The sequence below is a fragment of the Dendrobates tinctorius genome, unplaced genomic scaffold (genome assembly GCF_039654945.1).
Source record: "Dendrobates tinctorius isolate UK_male_01 unplaced genomic scaffold, ASM3965494v1 ptg000032l, whole genome shotgun sequence".
Lineage (NCBI taxonomy): Eukaryota > Metazoa > Chordata > Amphibia > Anura > Dendrobatidae > Dendrobates > Dendrobates tinctorius.
The window spans coordinates 33,700,533-33,718,714 of NW_027361700.1; the positions used below are offsets into that span (position 1 = coordinate 33,700,533).

Sequence of the window (18,182 nt, forward strand, 5' to 3'; positions counted from 1 at the left end):
TCTGCCAACCTCCGGGACCAGAATGGAAAGCTCCCTTCCAACACTCTGCCAACATGTACCTTCCTGAACGTCTCCTTTCTAGCGCTTGTGGGGGAAGCACTCACAGGACCCTGGTTCACTGAAACGCCTCCTGTCTAGCAGATGTTCCTCAGACTTTACTTGTATGGCAGACAGCTGTAGCCTTTTCCTTCTGCCTTGCACACGTCGATGCTGGGGCCTCCGAGCCTTAGTTGGGTACAGAGCATTTATAGCTGCTACTTCCCCCGATTTCTGCTGCAGGAACGTCAGTGTCCCTACAAACTCGGAGACCGGAATCCGGACCATGCGCTCCAGCTAGGAGTGAGCCCTAACTCTGCTCATCCTCCAGCTCCCCTTCTGACGTCCACACACTTCCCCTTCCCTGCACAGAGTGCCCTAACTTACCTCCTCCCGACCACAGAGAGCAGCTCCTCAGCAGTCAGGTTCAGAGGTCTCCCTGCTGGCCTGGAGTGGGAAATGTGTTGTGTGTTGGTTTCACTTCTAGAGAGATCCTTCGTTGCTCCCAAGCTTGACAACACACTCCCTAGGAGGAAGGCAATGCCACAGTGGCGACCGTATTCTTGTGGACGCCACAAGTGCACTGAGGCCCAGCCACTGCTGGATGATGCTGCTAGTACATTGACCCAGACCACTACATTCCCCTCGCACTATACACAGCCAGAATCTGACCCAGAGGAAACTCAGGTTCCCCTTCCCGCATACTATACCACCTTACACGGTGACAAGGAGGAAGGTGCAGATGAAAGTGCAGGTTCCTTGAGCAGGTGGGGGGGCATACTCATGGGCGATGGCACTGGCACAGGGCACCGCATAGTACGCAAAAGTGTCTCTGCCGGTGGGAGGGCCTAAAAAGCCAAGTGCAGTGAGATGGAAGATGGGGACGACAAGGAGTTCAGAGTAGTGCAGGAATTCCCTAGCAAGGAGACTTATGTAATTGTTTTCAATGTTGGGACAGCAATTTTTGGAGAGCATTATACTCTGGTGAATGATATATGGGGCCCACCATACACTGGAGCATTCCAAAGGTGGACATCAGACACTGGAGCATCATTTACAGGGCCCATTATACACTAGAGCAATAGAAATGGGGCCCATTATATATGGAGCATTATTTGGGCCCATAAGACAGTGGAGCTTCATCCATTGGGACCAGCATATACTGTAGCATTATGTGAAGCTCATCATATACGGTTTTAAACATTATATGGGAATAATGATTCCGTATGGAGAAATATATGGGCCTCATTACTCTGTATAGCGCACTAAGCGCTGGCCATAATACTGTATGGAGTTATATACTGTCCGTTTTTGGAGGTATTGGAGAATTTAAAATGGATATCAGTCATGAGATGTAAGAAGTGAAGTATTTTTCATTGTACTATACTGCTATTTCTCTGCCGTATCGGAGCATCATGAGTTGTGGTATGTGTTAAAGGGGCGCTCTTTGGCCCTGAACCCACGAAAACCTGGAGCCAGCCCTCCCCCACCCCACAACTGTAGCCAAATAACCCCGATTTTTCAGTGCTTAACTAGTATTATGAAGTTAATTAAGGTTGACAAGCTTCAGTAACAGGAATTTATGCTTTTGGCATTCAGATGGGCACTGTTGGTGTTTTTCCTGTCCTCCTCTCACTGCCGACTTTAATTCTCCATTGACTTACATTGGGTTTCGTGTTTCGGGACGACCCCGACTCTTCCCTATAGTCGGCCGATTTTGCTCGACCCGACTTTTGGAAAAGTCGGGTTTCATGAAACGAAACTCGACCCTAAAAAACCAAAAGTCGCTCACGACTAGTGTCCACAAGTGTGTTCAGAAATTCTACATCTCCCCTGTCCAATAGTGACATTTTTCACACCTGCGACATTGAGCCTGTGACATAGCGGTGTGTTATTAACTGGGCCTCACACAACAGTGTCCACAAGTGTGTTCAGAAATTCTACATCTCCCCTGTCCTATAGTGACATTTTTCACACCGGCGACATTGAGCCTGTGACATAGCGGTGTGATATTAACTGGGCCTCACACAATCCAACAGTGTCCAAAAGTGTGTTCAGAAATTCTACATCTCCCCTGTCCTATAGTGACATTTTTCACACCTGCGACATTGAGCCTGTGACATAGCGGTGTGATATTCACTGGTCCTCACATAATCCAACAGTGTCCACAAGTGTGTTCAGAAATTCTACGTCTCCCCTGTCCTATATGCACCTTGTACATTGTTTTACATTACTATATAGTTTGTGGGATTTTGTGTACATTTTTACCAAAAATGAGGAAGGCTGGTGGAAGAGGTCATGGAATTGGGTGGGGGTTGCCAGCTGGTAATGATGGTGTTGGTGGTGGATCTGATGGTAGTGGCAAAAGGAGGTGATGGATGACCCAGTTGTTGACCCAGATTGGCATCCATTGGGGGAAGAGGGTGCTGCTTCCAATAGCTCAGATGAGGAGGAGGAGCATCCACAGCAGACATCGACATCGCAACAGCTGTTATCTGGCAGGCCCGGAGTACTCCAATGACAGGTTCCAAAAATCAAAAGAGTTGCTGGACAGCTTGTCCAGACGGTCAAAATAGCACAGCGTGCTAGGCCGCAAAATGTCTTCCAAAGTAGGAAGAGTGCAGTGTGGCACTTTTTTGAACAAAATCCTCATGATCAGGCCAAGGTTATCTGTAAGAAGTGCACAAAGACCTTTAGCCGAGGGAAAAATCTGAAAAATTTGAATACCTGTTGCATGCTTAGACATTTAACCAGCATGCACTTGCAAGCGTGGACACAACACCAAACCTCAAGTACCACATGTGCAACTGATCACAAAGAAGGTAGTCAGCGACCCTATATTGTTTCCCCCACTGTAAGCCCACTGGTTAGCAAAGCAGCAAATGTTGAGGTGTCGTTGCAAGGCCAAAGCAGTCAGGGAATCCCACTGTTATATCAACGAAAGACTGAATCTAGGCCATCAGAAAGAACACCAACTCCATCACCATCATCAACCCTCTCTCAGTCCACCCTGTCCACCGCTAGTTCCACCATATGCAGCTCTCAAGTCCAGCTCACCCTCCCAGAGACTATGAGTAGGTCAAGAAAGTACTCAGTCTCTCATCCGCGTACACTGGGTTTGAACGCCCACATTGCGAAACTAATCTCGTTAGAGATGATGCACTATCGGTTGGTGGAAAGCGCAGCTTTCCGCGAACTCATGGCCTATGCAGTACCACGCTATGACCTACCCAGTCGCCACTTCTTCTCTCACAAAGCCATCCCAGCCCTCCACCATCATGTGAAAGACCGCATTGTCCATGCACTCAAGCAGTCAGTGAGTGGAAAGGTGCACCTCACAACAGATGCATGGTCCAGTCAGCATGGCCTGGGCCGTTACGTGTCCATCACTGTGCACTGGGTTAATGTGGTGGATGCAGGGTTCACAGGGGGCAGCGGTGGTGGGACAGTGCTGCCTAGCCCACGGTATAGGAAACAGTTGGCTGTAGGCGTTCGACCCTCCTCCTCCAGAAGCGAAAGCTCGTGCACAGAGCGCAGTCGTACGAGCACTCCATCTGCAGCTGCCACTGTTGCACACGAGGTGTCCCCCTATCGAGCAACTAGTGGAAAGCGTCAGCAGGCTGTGTTGCAGATGATGTGTTTGGGCGACACACACCGCGGAGGTGCTGGCCGAGTACTTTCAGCGACAAACTGAGTCATGGCTGGGCAGTATACATCTTGAGGCAGGCAAGGTAGTTAGTGATAACGGCCGTAATTTTGTGGCAGCCATAGCCCTTTCAAAACTCAGCCACATACCTTGCTTGGCTCACACCTTGAACCTGGTGGTGCAGTGCAATTATCCGGAGTTAACAGCCCTGCTCCAGAAGGTGCGAAGACTGTGCGCGCACATCCGCCGGTCGCCTGTACACTCCATTCGTATGCAGAAGCTGCAGCGATTGCTCCACCTTCCCAACCACCGCCTCATTATCGACATTGCAACAAGGTGGAACTCCACCCTGCACATGGTTGAGCGGCTGTGCGAACAGAGGCAGGCCATAATGCATTTGTGGGAGGATACACGGCCAGTCACTTTGAGAGCAGACATGGAGTTGACAGGTGTGCAGTGGTCGAAGCTGAAAGACCTCTGTAAAGTCCTTCAGTGTTTTGAGGAATGCACACGGCTGGTAAGCGCAGACGACGCCATCCTAAGCATGAGCATCCCACTTATGCGTCTGCTCATGCAAACTTTGACGCACCTTAAGGAGCAGGCGTCTGCAGCCAATGTTGACGAGGAGGAAGAGGAGGAGGGAATCCTTGATGACATTCAGCCATTGTCTGCTCAGGGAATTGTCTGCCCAGGGACCTCTCCTGGACGAGGTGGAGGAAGAAGAGGAGGAGGAGGATGATGATGGGGATGATTACTTAGGGGAGGAGGATGCATCTTGTGGGGCAAGTGAAAATGTTGGCGTGGCAAGGTCTAGTACAGGGTTTGTGCGTGACTGGAGGGATGTGGATTTGCCAGAAAGTGCTCCTCCAACCAGCACTCGCAGTGCATCATTGACACCGGGAACATTGGCCCACATGTCAGATTATGCCTTGCAGATCCTAAAAAGGGACCCCCGCATTGCCAAAATGATGAACGATGATGACTACTGGTTGGCCAGCATCCTGGATCCACGCTATTAATTCAAATTACAAAACATCATGCCACACGAGAACCTTGACCTAATATTGGCTAATAAACAAGCACCTCTGGTAAACCGGTTGGTTGAGGCATTACCAGCACACAGCAGCGGTGATGGTTCTCACACGAGCCGTACGGGCCGGGGGAAGCTTGGCAGAGGTGTTCGTGGTGCACACAGCAGAAGTGGCGTTGGAGACAGGGGTTTCATGACAATGTTGTGGACTGATTTTTCAACTACTGTTCACACAACAGGTAATACTGCATCGATGGAAAGTGACAGGAGACAGCAGTTGTCAACTATGGTTACAAACTACTTTTCCTCCCATATCGATGTTCTCCCGCACAGGTCATTCCCCTTTGACTATTGGGCCGCTAAACTGGACACCTGGCCTGAATTGGCACAATATGCCTTACAGGAGCTCGCTTGCCCAGCTGCAAGTGTGCTATCGGAAAGAGTCTTCAGTGCAGCTCGATCAATCCTGACAGAAAAAAGGACCCATCTGTCAACCCAAAATGTGGATGATCTAACCTTAATTAAAATGAACCATGCATGGGTTTCCAAGGATTTTGTCCCACCTTCCCCTGATGACACATAGGGTGACAGAAAAATGGCTTGCTTTGACCCTCCTCTTCCTGGGACTTGAACAATTTCGCCTTTTGCATCAGCTGAATGTCCAACATCAGCATATTCCACTTTCTATAACTCCCTAACTGTGCTGCCTCCCCCCCATGGCCGGGGTCACCACCTAGTGCACGAAACTGTGCGAGTGTCGTTGCCCTGGACAGGTGGGTAAGCCGACTCTTGGGCGCGGGCACTGGTACAGGGTCCCTCATAGTGCAATCAAGTGTCTCTGACAGTGGTGGTGCACACCCGCCGTCAGACACACTGCCGTACTATGAGGGGCCCAGTGCCAGTACCGATGCCCACGAGTGGGCCCCCCTTGCTTGGGCAGGGCCCCAGCATCTGCAATCTTTACCTCTCCCTGCTCCTCCGCTGTGTAGTCTGGGCCGTCAAATCGATACTGGGCCTGACACCGTCTGAGCCTGCCTCCTGATCTATAGACATATATTTTGAATGTGTACACTATGCTATCCATACATGTTATCCGGGGATACAGTATCCTTTCTCACCTTTGTGCAATCACGTGTAATCCATACTGGGCCTGACACCGTGTGAGCCTGCCTCCTGATCTATAGACATATATTTTGAATGTGTACACTATGCTATCCATACATGTTATCCGGTGATAAGGTACCCTTTCTCACCTTTGTGCAATCACGTGTAATCCATACTGGGCCTGACACCGTCTGAGCCTGCCTCCTGATCTATAGGCATATATTTTGAATGTGTACACTATGCTATCCATACATGTTATCCGGGGATACGGTACCCTTTCTCACCTTTGTGCAATCACGTGTAATCCATACTGGGCATGACACCGTGTGAGCCTGCCTCCTGATCTATAGACATATATTTTGAATGTGTATACTATGCTATCCATACATGTTATCCGGGGATACGGTACCCTTTGTTACCTTTGTGCAATCACGTGTAATCCATACTGGGCCTGACACCGTGTGAGCCTGCCTCCTGATCTATAGACATATATTTTGAATGTGTACACTATGCTATCCATACATGTTATCCGGGGATACGGTACCCTTTCTCACCTTTGTGCAATCATGTGTAATCCATACTGGGCCTGACACCGTTTGAGCCTGCCTCCTGATCTATAGGCATATATTTTGAATGTGTACACTATGCTATCCATACATGTTATCCGGGGATACAGTACCCTTTCTCACCTTTGTGCAATCACATGTAATCCATACTGGGCCTGACACCGTGTGAGCCTGCCTCCTGATCTATAGACATATATTTTTAATGTGTACACTATGCTATCCATACATGTTATCTGGGGATACGGTACCCTTTGTCACCTTTGTGCAATCACGTGTAATCCATACTGGGCCTGACACCATTTGAGCCTGCCTCCTGATATATAGACATATATTTTGACTGTGTACACTATGCTATCCATGCATGTTATCCGGGGATATGGTACCCTTTCTCACCTTTGTGCAATCATGTGTAATCCATACTGGGCCTGACACCATTTGACCCTGCCTCCTGATCTATAGACATATATTTTGAATGTGTACACTATGCTATCCATACATGTTATCTGGGGATACGGTACCCTTTCTCACCTTTGTGCAATCACGTGTAATTCATACTGGGCCTGATAACGGCTGGCGAGCTGTTAAGCAAGCTACAGTACCTGTGGTTTGCACACGTAAGTTTTTCATTTTTTCAGGAATGATGGTTAGGCCTAATTCCGGAACTGCGGTTGACCTGCACTTACTGGGAAATCATCGTTCGCGGGTAATAATTGTAATCCCAGATCCACATCACTAACGTTGTTCTGCGGGTTATCTGCACCTGTAAAAGACAAACGCTGGCCTTTTCAGTGTAGCGTACATGCAGTCACGGACATGTAAGGGCATGACACACCAGTTATTGGCCAATCTCACGTGCCAGAGCCTCGCGTGTCCCTCTAGTAAGCCGGACTCGGACCGCGGGGCATGACGGAGTCTCGTTCGTTAACGGAATTAAGCTTGCAATGCTTGCATTCCTTTAAGGTTCATCTTTGCAACCATACTGCCCACGTAAAACAAACACTTTGCCTTCATGAACGCTGTTTGGAGGGTCGTGACTCGTGGGAATAACGCCGCCCAATCAGTTAACCTGCTAGAGAGATCCTTCGTTGCTCCCAAGCATGACATCACACTCCCTAGGAGGAAGGTAATGCCACTGTGGCGACCGTACTCCTGTGGTCGACACAAGTGCACTGATGCCCAGCCACTGCTCGATGAATCTGCTGGTACATTGACCCAGACCACTACATTCCCCTCGCACGCTACACGGCCTAAATCTGACCCTGATGAAACTCAGGTTACCCTTCCCATATACAGTTCCATCTTACATGGTGACAAAGAGGAAGCTGCAGATGAAAGTGCAGGTTCGGCCCACCCACCGTCAGACACACCACCGTACTATCAGGGGCCCTGTGCCAGTGCCGTCGCCTGCTTGCTCAGGATCACAGCACTTGCAAGGTTGAAATACTGTGCAGTGAGATGGAAGATGGGGACAACGAGGAGACCAGACTAGTACAGGGATTCCCTAGCGAGGAGACTTATTTCATTGTTTTCATTGTTGGGACAGCAATTTTATACTCTGGAGAATGATAGATGGGGCCCACCATACACTGGAACATTCCAAAGATGGACATCAGACACTGGAGCAGCATTTACAGGGCCCATTATACACTAGAGCATTAGAAATGGGGCCCATTATGTTTGGAGCATTATTTGGGCCCATCAGTGCAGATTCATCCATGGGGACCAACATATACTGTAGCATTATGTGGAGCTCATCATATACTGTTTCAAAAATTATATGGGACCAATGATTCTGTATGGAGAAATAGATGGGCCTCGTCATGAGATGTAAAAAGTGAAGTATTCTTCATTGTACTATACCACAATTTCTCTGCCGTATCGGAGCATCATGAGTTGTGGTATGTGTTAAAGGGGCGCTCTTTCGCCCAGGGCACATGAAAACCTGGAGCCATCCCTACCCCCCCACAACTTTAGCCAAATAACCCCCATTTTTCAGTGCGTAACTAGTATTATGAAGTAAATTAAGGTTGACAACCTTAAGTAATAAGAATTTATGCTTTTGGCATTCAAATGGGCACTGTAGGTGTGTTTCCTGTCCTCCTCTCACTGCCGACTTTAATTCCCCATTGACTTACATTGGGTTTCGTGTTTCGGTCGGACCCCCGACTTTTCCCTATAGTCGGCCGATTTTGCTCGACCCGACTTTTGGAAAAGTCGGGTTTCATGAAACGAAACTCGACTCTAAGAAAGCAAAAGTCGCTCAACTCTAGTTATTTATATTATGATGTGGGTGTTACATACATTTTTATAAAGAAACACTTTCATCAATAAGAATTAGGTTGTCTGTTGAGGCGGTGCGCATGCCCGGATTTCGAGCTGTCTTGAAGAATGTGCGGCGTGTCAATGGTGTTTCCGTGGCAACTGGGACACTTTCAGTACCTGGCTGCGCATGGACTACATGACCGCTGGGTATTTTTCCCATTGGCTGACATATCTCAATGAATCCCGAGCATGCGCCGACTATGCCTGGTTTAGACAGATATAGGATTCTTGTATACGCAGGCGCAATAGGCTGTTTCAAATGTATATTGGAGTATTCATCTGGTCAATAATGAAATTCGAACATGCGCCCAGTATGCATGGCTCAGATAGATGCAGGATTTTTTAGTACGCAGGCGCAATGGCTCATCTGAGTATATATGAGAATAGGACCTATCCGGTATGGATCACGTGACTACTGATTATACTCTCATTGGCTGAGGAGAGTCACATTGCCAGACCTAGTTTGAGCACAGGACCTTCGTGCGCGCAGGTGCAGTAGGTTTTTACGGTAGCAAATTCATGTGGGCTGGCTTCTGATTTGTATGCGAGCAAGCGCGATATGGACTTAAAGAGCGGTGTATGTTTTTAATCAGATGCCACTTGTTAACATTGACCAATCATGGAAACTGAATTTATATTTAAGTGGGTTAGCCCCCTGCCTAGACATGCCTCCTTGATGAAGCACAGCGAAACGCGCGTCGGGGCATGAGGGACGTTCCAGGAAGCACCATCAGTTCAGGGTATGCTACTACACTTACACTCACGTTTTTTGTATGGTATTGGGTTATGTTGAGCTAAGCATGGGTATTTTATTGAGGGAATTTAGGAGGGTGTTATACCCCCATATAGCGGGACCTGTCTGAGGATAGTCAGCTGACGATTATTTAAGAAAGCAAAAATTATGTTAATCCCTCCCAGCGATACTCAACATATGAGAATATAATTGCATAATGAAATGTTTTGTAAAGTGATGCTTCTATGACTTGTTTGTCTCCCTTCATGGTCTAGCACCTCTTTTTAATTATTTAATTGCATTGTTAATAAATAAAGACAACTTTTTATGTGCCATGGTGTGGAACCTTCTTTGGTTTAAAGAATTCAGGTCACCACAAAAGATATTCATAGTTAATTTGTGGCACATTTCCCAGTATAGGGATGTTGCTAATTGTTTGTGCAATTTGGTGTAGGTAAAATGACCTGCGGTTTTACCTGCGGATTGGCCTGCGGTTTATCACCTCTACAATGGAGGAGATGGTAAACCGCAGCAGAATCCGCAGAAAAGAAGTGACATGTCATTTCTTTCTGCGGATTCAAAACCGCAGCTTTTCCGCAGTTACAACTTCGCAGCATGTGCACAGCAGATTGTAAATCACATAGATTTACATGCTACTGTACACTGTCTGCAGAACTGCTGCAGATCCGCAGCGTGTGCACATAACCTTACAGATTATGCACTGACTTTGCAGGAGGTGCTGAGAGCCATCAAACAAACAAATCCAGGCAGTGTGCAGGATGAGGACAAGATGCTGAAGGAGCAATTCATTGAGGGCTTGCTGTCCGACTCACATAAGACCCAAATGTGTATAATGTCCTTGCTAAACCCTGATATCCCTTTGCTCAGTTCAAAGACAGAGCAATTCCGTGCACTACGGGAGACAACTTATGCCAAAACTGAGCCCACAAAACTCCTGGCAATCCTTTACCACCAAGGGGCAGCGTACTTGCCTCAAACACCTGTTGAACCATATGCTCAAACACAGGGTGTCACCACTGCAGATTTGTGCCTGCAAGTACAGGACCTGACTAAGGGTATGGCTGCCTTGCTTAAAACTGTCCAGTCTCTCCAGGCATCTTCCCCTACAGAGAGGATCCAGCTAGCATCTAGCCCATGTGGTCATGGCAGGTACAAGGATTGCAGTGACGAGGCGCGAGACGGATTATGCTTTTAGTAATAACTTTTATGGATTGATGCCGGTTGGGCTATCCTAAGCAACCACACAAAATAACAGAACTTGTCCTCGCAGGGACTTAGTACAAACAAACACTGGTTATAAGAACACGACTACTCCGGCAAAGGCCGGTCACTATATGGCTGCGGTATGGCCGGTTATGGGTCCTTAATTATGTGGTGTCATCTGTCCAACTACTGAGGATCTGGCGTAGTCTTTGGGCGTACCGACGCCCAGGCGAAGCAGGGGCACACCAGGCCCTAGAAAGGTTCTTTGGCGAGATGTCCCCCGGCAGAGGCAGCGGGACACAGCCTGGGGGTTGGAGAGTCGAGGCCGCAGCCCCTGAATGGGATCAGGTAGCGGCGGGGCTGAGTGGCGGTTGGTAGGCCACTGGCGCAGCCAGCGGCTGCACTAGGGGACCTGTGGCGGGTGACAGCCCGGCTCTTGCCACGGACTGGAGTGGGGCGGTGGCGGCTGCGAGTGGCAATGGACAAGCCGCAGCCGCGGTTGGGAGTGGAGCGACAGTGGCTGTGTGCAGCAGCGGACAGGCCGCAGCCGTGAGCTGGAGAGAGGCGGCCGTCGGTGACTTCGGGCTGGCCGCAGCCGCGAGCTGGAGTGAGGCGGCAGCGGCCGTGGGTGACTGCGGGCAGGCCACAGCGGCGAGATGAGATGAGGCGGCAGAGGCCGCGGGTGACAGCGGGCAAGCCGCAGCCGCGAGCTGGAGTGAGGCGGCAACGGCCATGGGTTGGAGTGAAGCAGCGGTTTTCTGTCAGTCGGCTCGGCGCCGTCTCTCTGCAGTCCACCGTGAGCCTCCCTCACGTCGCTGTCCTCCTCTCTGGATTCTGCTTGGGTCTCTCGCTCCCTGGCGCTCCCACGGTCTCCTGCTCCTTCTCTCCCGTTCTGCTGACTCACGCTGACTGGCGTGCCCCTCCCCTTTTATATAGGCTCCACCCCTTACCATTCTGTCAATCTCAGTCTGACAATCTCTAGGAACTTAGATGATGGTCCCCTTGGTTCCGCCCGGACACTCCGCGGGGGTCCTTCCTTCTACACTCCCCCATCCTGTATGCCAGCGGCTGCACTAGGGGACCCGCGGCGGTAATGGCCCGGCTCTTGCCACAGACTGGAATGGGGCGGTGGCGGCTGCGAGCGGCAATGGACAAGCCGCAGCCGCAAACTGGAGTGAGGTGGCAGCGGCCGCGGGTGACTGCGGGCAGGCCGCAGCCGCGAGCTGAGGTGAGGCGGCAGAGGCCACGGGTGACGGCGGGCAGGCCGCAGCCGCGAGCTGAGGTGAGGCGGCAATGGCCATGGGTTGGAGTGAAGCAGCGGTCTTCTGTCGGTCGGCTCGGCGCCGTCTCTCTGCATCTCTGCAGTCTACCGTGAGACTCCCTCCCATCGCTGTCCTCCTCTCTGGTTTCTGCTCGGGTCTCTCGCTACCTGGCGCTCCCACGGTCTCCTGCTCCTTCTCTCCCGTTCTGCTGACTCACTCTGACTGGCATGCCCCGCCCCTTTTATATAGGCTCCACCCCTATCAGTCTGTCAGTCTCAGCGGTCCCCTTGGTTCCGGCCTGGACACTCGGCAGGGGCCCTTCCTCCTATACCCAGATGACCTGCCATGGCAACAACAGAGGAGAAGACCACCGACCTACTCCAGGCCTGCCATGGCAACAACAGAGGAGAAGACCACCGACCTACTCCAGGTGGAGGCCGACAGACTGCTTTGACTCATCTGGATGACCGATCTGCCGCCGCAGTGACAAGGTTGGTCACATAGAAAGAGAATGTCTTTAAACATGCGACATGGGGTCAATCGAGTAGTCCAAGAGTACGAGAGGGTTTTCAGCAAGGACGCTCTGGATTTTGGGCAGGTCAAGGGGATCCAATATCATATCCCTACAGGAGATCACCCACCCATCAAAAAGAGGTGTCATCCTGTCCCTCCCGCTCATTATCAGTGTGCCAAAAGTATGCTAAAAGAGTTTAAAGAGGCAGGGGTAATACGAGACAGCTGCAGCCCTTGGGCAGCTCCACTGGGATTGTCAAAAAGAAAGATGGTACCATGCGCATGTGTGTAGATTATAGGCAAATAAATAATATCACAAAGATGCCTACCCCTTGCCACACATAGAAGAGTCAGTGGCAGCATTAAAATCAGCCAAGCATTTCTCGACTCTAGACATAACTAGTGGGTATTGGCAGGTTCCTGTTGCAGAGGCCGACAGAGAGAAGACTGCTTTCACCACATCAATGGGGCTATGGGAATTCAACTGTATGCCATTCGGGTCGTGCAACACACCTGGAACCTTCCAGAGACTCATGGAGTGCTGCCTCGGGCACAAGAACTTTGAGACTGTGCTGTTGGATCTGGATGATGTGATTGTTTATTCCAGGACATATGAAGGTCACCTGAAACACCCGGCAGGAGTCTTCAAAGCATTGTTCAACTTCAGCTTGAAGGTAAAACCATCGAAGGGTCATCTCCACAAGCCCAAAGTGCAGTACTTAGGTCATGTCGCGAGTGCAGAAGGAGTGGCACCAGATCCAGTGAGGGTGACGGTCATCAGAGACTGGCAAGTACCCACTACCATCTGTGAAGTTTGACAATTCTTGGGGTTAGTCGGCTATTAAAGACGCTTCATCAAAGGCTTCACAAAAATGGCTGCTCCCCTTCAAGACCTGCTAGTGGGAACTCCAAAAAGTCCAGGACAGAGTGTCCCGATTGTGTGGAATGCCAAATTGAAAGAGTTCTTCAACAACCTTAACAAGCTCTCACCGGAGAAGAGATCTTGGCTTACCCAGACTATGGTCAGCCATTCATCCTCTCCATCGATACCAGCAACGTCGGTCTAGGAGCGGTTCTATCTCACGAACAGCAGGGCAAGGAGAAATTCATCACCTATGCCAGTAGGAAGCTTCGCCCTACCGAAATAAATCCTGCCAACTACAGCTCCTTTAAGTTGGAGTTCCTAGCTATCTTCTGTGCATTGACTGAGAGGTTCAAGCACTACCTCGCCTCTTCCAAGTTCACCATCTACACCGACAACAACCCTCTGATGCATCTGGAGACTGAAAAACTCGGTGCCTTAGAGCAACGGTGGATGGCTCGTTTGCCCAACTATGAATTCGTCATCAAATATCAAGCTGGTAACAAAAATGCCAACGCTGATGCCTTATATAGCATGCCGCACCCACCTGACCTGGAAGAAGACCTGGTAGGCCTCGAAGAGATCGAGATACCGTCATTCCATCACCAGTATGCTTCCCAGTGCATCCTCTGTGTGAATAACAGGCATTCAGTCCAAAAAGTTTCCCTCAATCCGATACCTCATTATGGTTGGGCAGAGACACAGAGCAGTGATCTGGCTGTTTGCATGGGGAAGGAACTGCTTGATGCAGCCAACTCATCTCCAGCTCCTGATGCACCACCAGAAGTCCTAGATCTGTGGAAAGAGAGGAAGAAGCTGTTCTTCTATGAAGGCAAACTGTGCCGAATGACTATCAACTCCCATACACATGAGTTGGTGTGACAGATCGTGTTCCCAAGAAAGGATGTACCAATGGTCCTTGAAGTCTACCACAACCAAGCAGGGCACTTTGGATGAAAGAAGATAGAAGTCATTATCCGTGCTCATTTCTTCTGGACAGGTATGAGCTAGTCAATTGAAAAGTGGTGTAGAGAATGCGGCCCATGCAACCTCAGAAAAAAGGATCGCAACAGCCAAAGAGCCCCCTTGAAGCCTATCATCTTCTTCCTAGTACTTTTTCCAATAGCAGATGGCAAGAACAACTGCAAAGGCCTTTCAAGAATATTTCTGCTGACCTGGTTATTGACAGACAGAGATCCGGCTTTCGAAGCAGAGGTCTTCCAAGAATTATTCACCTTATATGGCTATGAAAGCTGTAGTGCAGTCTGGAGAGTATCTGTTGCCTCTGATCCTGTAATCTTTTATTTTCACTGTGGAACATCTGGAGAGCAAGCATTATAAGAAGAACCAATATCAATCCCCCTGCTATAGGCACAGCGATGATAGATGCTCTAAACCACAGTTCTTGTCAAGAACACCGCACTGTACTTGCTCACTGAGCCAGTGCGCGTGTCCTGAGTGTCAGGATCCTGTCAGCGCCGGCGTGCAGCCTCCGCTGAGCAGGGACTTACCCGCAATGTAGGGGTACCGGGGTCAGGTACAGCTAGAAAGTACCGATGCACGGGCCCTTTGGATGCTGAAGGCATAGGACCTATGATCATGTGAACAGTCTTGTGACTGCAAGGGGGTGGGGCTTAGCGTCCTGCTTTCAGAGAAGCTAGGGAACTAAGAATCAGGCAAAGCAGAGGTTATGCACAGTACAGACCAGCGAGGTACAGGAGGGATAAAAAGACGGGAGGTCAGACAAAGCCAAAGGTCATACACAAGATCTCAGTACAGTACCAGGGAGGAGACAGAATGGATAATCAGGGCCAAGCAGAGATCAAAACCAAACAGACATAGGAGGTACCAGGCAGAATCCAAAGCGATATCCAGAGAGCAGACCGAGTCATACACAGAGAATCAAGTAACCAGAACACAGCACTAACACACTCAGGGGTCACCGCACAATGCCAAGGGCGAAAGTATAACTGACGGGGGATGGGAGCTTCCTGAGGCTATAAGAAGCCTCCCCAGAACCAATGAGAGGCCACCATAATAGGTCCCAGGTGTGCAGGTGAGAGTCTGCATTGAGATCAGAACATTAACCCCAGAAGTGCCGGTCACCCAGCACTGGTATCATGACAGTTCTTTGGACGAAGTCAACTCTTGAACCTTTGTGATGAGGTTCCTTGTGCTTTCATGTTGGTACTTGCTACCCATGCCTGATGTTTCACTCTTGGGGTGGGAGAGAACACCATGAAGACCTCTATAATTTCACATATCCTCGTGTCAACACTCCAGTTTGAGCACAGTGGCCCACTCTTGTCTTCGACGGCTTTGCACTTTTCTGTTGTCTTAGAAACAGAGTCCAGGCAGCCATGTGTGAGAGGTGACTTGGTATTCTGTGGGTCAAGTAGACTGGAAAAGCAGGTATTCAGTTCTGATTTACACATGTATCCGGTTGCAACACAGTGTGGAGCGTCACAGTAGCATCTGATTTCTCCTTTAGTGAGTAGTACGGCCATAGCGCAGAGGTCCAGCTGCAGTCAGATGGAGAGCAGGCTAGCTTGGTGATCCATTTACAAGCCTGCTCCTCCCCAGCTCTTCACTGTATGACTTCAAGGGATTGTGCAAAGAGTCACCATCCAACACCGCGGACATGTAGAAACAAGCCAGAGCCTCCAGCGCACACAGCGATAATCCAAGCAACGGTTATAATCCAGCGGTCCGGATGGCTATGAGAAGATTCGGACAACACCATACCATCCGCAAGATAACGGCCTATGCAAAAAAATGAATCAGCTAGTGATCGACTTTCTAAAGATCTTACCGCTAGAAGAGCGCAACCAATGGCCTGAGAAGTTGTCAGACCTAGTCGAGATGTATAACCACATCCCTACAAAATCGACTAACTTCGCCCCAGCTTACTTGTCTTGCGAGCAAGACTAGGTAAACTCCCCATCGACCTGGAAATGGGTGTTCTAACACTAGAAAGCATACCTAGCTAGCCAGACACAGACTAGAATACTGAGAGGCAACTACAGTACCGCAAAGTCCAGCAGTGTGTAAAAGAAAATCTGTTGCAAACCCGGCAAAAACAAGAGAAAGACTACCATCAACATGCCCCTGCCACTTCCTTGTCACCAGGAGAGCAATTGTTAAAAAGGAAAAGAAGAGCACATAAGCTAGATGATCAGTGGGAGGATGAGCCCTACACAGTCCTACTATCTAATTTTGTCAACAGAAAGGTGATCCTCGTCACCAAGGACAGAGGAAAAATGTCTGTTACTGTATCCAGAGACCACCTGAAAGTTTGCCCAATTCAATTGCGCAAGATAGATGTAAGTCCAGAAGTTCCTCAGCAAATGGAAGAGACTAAAACAAAGGTTCGCACAATGTTAAGTGAATTTCCCAAGTCCTAGACACAAGTCAACAATGCAGTAGCAGTGCCAGTTAGAGATGAGCGACTTTGCCTTTTTTTGGGTCGAGTCGGGTTTCGTGAAACCCGACTTTCGCAAAAGTCGGGTCGAACGAAATCGGCCGATTATCGTGAAAAGTCGAAGGCCGACTGAAACACGAAACCCAATGCAAGTCAAAGGGGAAGCAAAGTCGGCAGGGAGTGGAGGACAGGAAACACACCTACAGTGCCCTTTTGAATGCCTAAAACATCAATTCTTATTACTGAAGCATTTCAACCATAATTTACTTCATAATACTAGTTGCGCACTGAAAAATGGGGGTTATTTGGCTAAATTTGTGGGGGGGGAGGGCTGGCTCCAGGTTTTCATGTGCCCTGGGCCAAAGAGCTCCCCTTTAACACATAGCACAACTCATGATGCTCCGATACGGCAGAGAAATAGTGGTATAGTACAATGAAAAATACTTCACTTTTTACATCTCATGACTGATATCCATTTTAAATTCTCCAATAGCTCCAAAAACGGACAGTATATTACTCCATACAGTATTATGGCCACCGCATAGTGCACTATACAGAGTAATGAGGCCCATATATTTCTCCATACAGAATCATTGGTCCCATATAATGTTTGAAACAGTATATGATGAGATCCACATAATGCTACAGTATATGTTGGTCCCCATGGATGAAGCTGCACTGTCTGATGGGCCCAAATAATGCTCCATATATAATGGGCCCCATTTCTAATGCTCTAGTGTAAAATGGGCCCTGTAAATGCTGCTCCAGTGTCTGATGTCCACCTTTGGAATGCTCCAGTGTATGCTGGGCCCCATATATCATTCTCCAGAGTATAGTGCTCCCCAAAAATTGCTGTCCCGACATTGAAAACAATTAAATAAGTCTCCTCAAATAAGTCTCCTCGTTAGGGAATCCCTGTACTAGTCTGGGCGTACAGACGTGATGTCATTGCGCTCTCTGATCAGAATATCACTGTCAGGAAACACGGAAGACGTCATGGCAGTGGAGCAGGGAGAGGTAAGTATTTCAACTTTGCAAGTGCTGTGATCCTGAGCAAGCAGGGGGGGCCCACTCATTGGTGACGGCACTGGCACAGGGCCCCTCATAGTACGGCAGTGTGTCTGATGGTGGGTGGGCCGAACCTGCACTTTCATCTGCACCTTCCTCTTTGTCACCGTGTAAGGTGGTACAGTATATGGGAAGGGTAACCTGAGTTTCATCAGGGTCAGATTCTGGCTGTGTAGAGTGCGAGGGGAATGTAGTGGTCTGGGTCAATGTACCAGCAGAATCATCTAGCAGTGGCTGGGCATCAGTGCACTTGTGGCGCCCCCAGGAGTACGGTCGCCACAGTGGCATTACCTTCCTCCTAGGGAGTGTGATGTCATGCTTGGGAGCAACGAAGGATCTCTCTAGCAGTTAAACCAACACACAACACATATCCCTACTTCAGGCCAGCAGGGAGA

The 18,182-nt window shown here is 49.3% G+C and overlaps 1 pseudogene; it reads right to left on the reverse strand.

The window, feature by feature from the left end:
• Window positions 1-14,529: 14,529 nt before the first annotated feature.
• Window positions 14,530-15,859, reverse strand: LOC141086663 (BMP and activin membrane-bound inhibitor homolog pseudogene; annotated as a pseudogene).
• Between the last annotated feature and the right edge of the window lie 2,323 nt (window positions 15,860-18,182).